This window comes from Dendrobates tinctorius, unplaced genomic scaffold (assembly GCF_039654945.1).
Source record: "Dendrobates tinctorius isolate UK_male_01 unplaced genomic scaffold, ASM3965494v1 ptg000028l, whole genome shotgun sequence".
NCBI classification, from domain to species: Eukaryota; Metazoa; Chordata; class Amphibia; order Anura; family Dendrobatidae; genus Dendrobates; species Dendrobates tinctorius.
Window position 1 is genome coordinate 15,803,125 of NW_027361696.1, and position 6,371 is coordinate 15,809,495.

General features: G+C 50.2%; 1 long non-coding RNA gene across 1 annotated transcript in view; it reads right to left on the reverse strand.

Moving 5' to 3' along the window:
- LOC141085141 (uncharacterized) overlaps positions 1-4,790 on the reverse strand; it is a 126,190-nt gene extending 121,400 nt beyond the window's left edge. Inside the window, exon 1 of the long non-coding RNA XR_012231220.1 lies at positions 4,403-4,790. This is a non-coding gene — a long non-coding RNA (uncharacterized lncRNA). The remainder of the gene's footprint in view (positions 1-4,402) is intronic.
- Between the last annotated feature and the right edge of the window lie 1,581 nt (positions 4,791-6,371).

Genomic DNA, 6,371 nt, shown 5'->3' on the forward strand with positions numbered 1-6,371 from the left:
AAGTCCGTGTTGCCAAGCAAAAAGCCAAAAACATCACTGCTCTAGAGGAGATCTGCATGGAGGAATGGGCCAACATACCAACAACAGTGTGTGGCAACCTTGTGAAGACTTACAGAAAACGTTTGACCTCTGTCATTGCCAACAAAGGATATATCACAAAGTATTGAGATGAAATTTTGTTTCTGACCAAATACTTATTTTCCACCATAATATGCAAATAAAATGAAAAAAAACAGACAATGTGATTTTCTGGATTTTTTTTTCTCAGTTTGTCTCCCATAGTTGAGGTCTACCTATGATGTAAATTACAGACGCCTCTCATCTTTTTAAGTGGTGGAACTTGCACTATTGCTGACTGACTAAATACTTTTTTGCCCCACTGTATATGTATACAGGCGTACAAGGCACACAGCACATTGTAAGGCTCTGTATGCACTGCGCTCATGTATAGGGGATACAGCGTATATATTTATACAGGCGCACAAGGCACATGGCACATTGTAAGGTTCTGTGTGCACTGCGCTTATGTATACAGTGTATATATTTACACTTGTGCTCAAAAGTTTACATATCCTGGCAAAATTTTTGCATTCTTGGCCTTTTTTCAGAGAATATGAATGATAACACAAATTTTTTTCTACACTCATGGTTAGTGGTTGGGTGAAGCGATTTATTGTCAAACTACTGTGTTTTCTCTATTTAAATCATAATGAAACCCCAAAACATCCAAATGACCCTGATCAAAAATTCACATACCCCATTTCTTAATACCGTGTATTGCCCCCTCTAACATCTGTAAGGGTCGGCAAGGAAAGTAGTCGTAGCCGAGGATACCGGGCTCTGGTGTCCTGGCCTCTCCTCAAAGAAAAATCATGCTCACTAGTCAGCATACCTGTGCCTCCGGATTCAGCTCCTTCAGGGTCCTCACTATGCAGTGGGAGAATGTTTCCAGGAAAATTCATATCAACTGAGACACAGTCCATCATAAATTCAACTAAGACATCTTTACTTGGTTCATTACACAGAATGTCCAAAGACTTCACAGCATTTACAACAGGCTTCACATAACAAGGTTCCTCTTCTTTCCCTGCACTGCTTCCACGGTTACTCTGCATGGGCCCGGGTCAGACCGTCTCTGACGGTTTCCCAGTTTCCTCTCTATTCAGCTCTGCCACAGCCAAGCATCCCTCGGTCTGTTTCGCTCCAGACACAGGATCATTAGCCACCGGAGTCAGTAGCCACTGAGGATGAGCCCTGATCTGATGTGCTGCTCTCTGTACAGGCCCTGCTTCTTCTCCATCTGTACTTACTGCTTCTGTTGGTTCCCCTGACCGTTTCACCCCGGTCTTAAAGGTGTGTGCCCAAGCAATGAGTTGCCACATTCTGAAGTACTAGCCTGTTGCTGTGCTGGTGCAGAGGAAGGCTGGACTTCTCACTTATAACGTTGCATGACTGCTGCCAAGTCCTGGGCTTATTGCCTGTGTGGACCCTTGGGGCGCCTCTGGCCCTCTGACTTATCCTAAGACTTACGCTAGCTTACCTCACAGCAGCCCCTCCTACTGTTAACCATATACTTACATTATACATTAGCTAGGAACTACGTGCACTAAAATGCCCCCATCTAGTGGCCAATGTGTGCACTGCACTTACCCTATCCAACAATGTGACTGATTAAGACGTATGTCGAAACACGTTGGTAAAACGCTGCATTTAATGCTATTTTTTGTGCAAAGTGTTGCATTAGCTAGTACTCAATATTTTTTTGTGTTTGTATACATTTTTAATTTGGATCAATAAATGTTGAACTTCTAAGAAATTCTTGTTTTCCCGCTGGAATTAATCTGTTTCTTTTTCCAACCAACTCTCGCTCAGAGTACTCTGACCAACACGGGTGCTGCTGCGCATCTTTTAGTCTTGGGGAACACACCTCAGGATCCTGCACCCAGCCCCTGCTCCTCCACACGAGCACCGCACTCTGCACAGCTGGGCACATGGCGCTCTGCACACACACTGTTTTGTAGGTAACAGCAGGTTCGCAGGATGCAGTGACGAGACGCGAGACTGGTTGAACTTTGAAAAGCAAACTTTTTATAATTTAAAGCTGCTAGGGCTATACTAAGCAACCAAAAAGGGATAACAACAGTTGTCCTCACAGGGACTCAGTACAACCAAACACTATTTGAAAAGAACACGACTAACCTGGTCGAGGCCGGTTACTATGGGGCCACGGTATGGCCGTCTACGGGTCCTTATACTCAGTGGCGTAGCAACTGTTTGTGGCGCCCGGGGCGGTCGAAAAATTTGCCGCCCCTTTGGTCGATGATAATCCGGAAGCATCAGGAGAGCCCACACTACACTCAAAGATCTAATTTTTAGTCTGCTACTAACTCTGCTGTTATTATTTCTACATTTCTAGACTTTCATCTTCTTGCAGTTCTCTCTCTATATATATATGTATGTATTAGCTTGATGATGCTGGATGAAGACCTAATGGCTTTTTTTAATAATAATTTTTAATAATGTGACAGAAAAAAACAGAAAATATATGGGGAGGAGATGTACGAGGACACGTATATATGGGGGGGATGTACGAGGACACGTATAGGGGGATGTACGAGGACACGTATATATGGGGGGATGTACGAGAACACTTATATGGGGGATGATTATTGTATTAGGACACCTGTGGTGTGATGTCTATGTGGCATGTGACAGCTGTCTGTGGCTTCTCCCGTACAGATGTTGGTGGTGCATTCTCCGGTAATGGCCGCGGTGCACCCAGCAGCCTCTCCCACAAATCGCCCCCATACCATGCTCCCCAGTATCCCACCTCACCCCGTGCAGTACTGTCCTACCCTTTTCCTCTCGCTCCCAGCCGGGGCAGCAGCACCGCCATATTCTTTCCTCCTCCCGGGAGCATCAATATGGCGGAGCCTCTGCAGCTGCTACGGTGCCAGGACGGGACAGAAAACCTAGGAAAGCAGAGCTGCTGCTGTGCTGACACATGCGCAGAGTGTACACACACAGGTGTATACACACACACAGACACACACACACAGGCATACACACACACATAGGTGTATATACACACACACACACGTGTATACACACACACAGACACACACACACAGGCATACACAAACACAGGCATACACACACTCATAGGTGTATATACACACACAGGTGTATACACACACACAGGCATACACAAACACAGGCATACACAAACACAGGCATACACACACACATATGTGTATATACACAGACACACACACACAGGCGTACACACACACAGGTGTATACACACACACAGACACACACACACAGGCATACACACACATAGGTGTATATACACAGACACACACACACAGGCGTACACACACACACAGGTGTATACACACACACACACACACAGACACACACACAGGCGTACACACACACATAGGTGTATATACACACCCACAGACACACACACAGGTGTATACACACACACAGACACACACACAGGCATACACAAACACAGGTGTACACACACATAGGTGGATACACACACAGGCGTACACACACACAGGTGTATACATACACACACATAGGTGGATACACACACATAGGTGTACATACACACACATAGGTGGATACACACAAACAGGTGTACACACACACACATAGGTGTACATACACACACATAGGTGGATACACACAAACAGGTGTACACACACACATAGGTGTACATACACACACATAGGTGGATACACACACACGGGCGTACACACACACACACACAGGTGTATACACACACACAGGCATACACAAACACAGGCATACACACACACATAGGTGTATATACACAGACACACACACAGGCGTACACACACACACACACACACACAGGCATACACAAATACAGGTGTACACACACATAGGTGGATACACACACACAGGTGTACACACACAGACACACACACACAGGTGTACACACACATAGGTGGATACACACACAGGTGTACACACACACACACACAGGTGTATACATACACACACAGACATACACACACACACACAGTTGTACATACACACACACACACACAGGTGTACATACACACACACACACAGGTGTACATACACACACACACACAGGTGTACATACACACACACACACATAAGTGTACATACACACACACACACATAAGTGTACATACACACACACACACAGTGTGGCTGCATGCACAGATCCTTTCGCTGCTGCACATGGTGAGACACAGGCAGCGGTGTTGGTGGCACATAACTGCACACAATGGAGGCAGACACACACCCAGCGCAGCCTGTGATGAGGATGACAGCTGCCTGCACACAGGGCCGCCGGGGGCAGCCGCAGACCACCTTACCCCAGCCCCGCACTCACCAGCTCACTGCTCGGCTCTTCCTAACATGGCTCCTTGTGTGCATCACATTCCTGGCAGTCGCGACCATCCCACCATGACAGTCCTCCAGTGCAGCGGGGCTGACGTCAGCACTGCCTCTGCCCAGCGCAGCGCTGCTCACTGAGGGTCCAGGCGGAGAGGAGGGAGAAGCTGCTAGGTAGCAGGGGTACAGAGACTCCCGATAGGCGGAGGAGAAGGATGGAGGAAGGGTGGGAAGAGGCTGCATTACATTACCCCCTCACTGCACAGCCCCGCAGGCCGAAATGTACAGTCAGTGAGTCCAGGCTCCGCGCTTCTCCCACAGAGGAGAGGAATTGCTTCTGCTGCCGCGCCGCCCCCACACACGTGCCGCCTGGGGCGGACCGCCCCCCCCGCCCCCCCCACGCTACGCCACTGCTTATACTCTATAATGTCAATTATCCGTCCTGACGTCCCTCGGCGTCTTTGTGGAAGCTGCGTTGCTGATGAAGCTGCTTTGGCGTCTTTGATAAGGCTGCTTTGGCGTCTTTGATGAGGCTGCTCTGGCATCTTTGATGAGGCTGCTGTGGCGTCTTTGATGAGGCTGCCTTGGCGTCGCAGCCGCTGGGCCCAGCTGCTGAAGATTTGGAGTAGTCTTCGGGCGCCCCAGCGCCCAGGAGGAGTTGGGGCACATCAGGCCCTGATGGAGTCCTGAGATGCGAGTTCAATGGGACTCCTGTCCCCAAGCAGGGTCGTATCGCAGTGCTCAAGAGTGGCGGTTTACTGGCCATGCGCACAGCCTGGGGCTGTGTGCAGAGTGTCTCTGTTGACGAGGAACAGGCCCCAACTGCCGACTGCAGCGGGGTGAAGACGGCTGTGAATGGTGATAGACAGGCCGCAACCACGGGCTGACGTGAAAAGGCAGCGTCCGTGGGTGGCAGCGGGCAGGCTGCAACCGCGGGCTGAAGGGGGATGGCAGCAGCCGGGAGAGGGAGTGGACAGGCTGCGGAGGGCTCGAGCTCAGCGGTAACGGCCGAGAATGACTGGGGGCAGATCGTAACCCGGGATTGGGGTGAAGAGACAGTCTCGTCGGTAAGCTCGGCGCCTCTTTCCTGAGGGCCACTGCGTATCTACCCTCTGCTGCTGGTCTCTTCTCTCAACTGTCAGTGTCCTTCCCTTTCTCTCACGCCCCCTCCGTCTCCTGCTCCGTGTCTGACGTATCACCAACTGCCTCCTCTGCGCGCTCCCTGTCCCTTTTATACTCGCCCCTCCCCTTGCTGTCCCGTCTCTCTCAACAGTCCACTCTCCTCCTCTGTTCCCCGGGTACTGTTTCCTTAGGAACTCAGATTGCGGTCCCCTTGGTTCCGGCCCGGACACTCTGTGGGGGTCCTCCTCCCTACAATCTCACCAGAGCGCTCACTGAAGTTCTCCACAGTGCCTCTCTCGCGCTTTCCTGCCTCCGCTCTCACTGCCAGTGGGGAACTGACTCTTTCTTCGGTTGCTTTCTCCTCACTGCCTGGCTTAGCCACACCCCCTGTTTCTGGGACATGGGGCCTGTCCTGTCCCCTATTCTTTCCTGCAGGCAATATGGGATGCAGCCTCAGCAGTTCCAGACCCAGCTTGATTCAGGCACCTGCAGCCTGGTCTTCCTCCTTACACCTCTTTTAACCATTAACCTCCCTGCAGAAGTGAAAACCTTGTGATATTAAATTGTTACATCTTGTTAATGGATCGCCCGCCAGGGCAGTGGGGTACTCGGTACCGGGCCGGTATCTCAGAGCGAAGTGTCACAGTAGCGGTGACCCGGTCCGTGGCCCTGGGTGTCCATGTAAACGGGGTAGTGTGATGGAGATAAAGTTGTTGAGATGATTTGCGATGCCACCTGTGGTTTTTGGTCAGTTTGACCAGCGCTGCAGGGTTGCTTCTCAGGGACAGATGGTGTGGTGCAGCAATGATGTTGTAGCCCTCCACAGGTAGGGCTGCAGCCCAAGG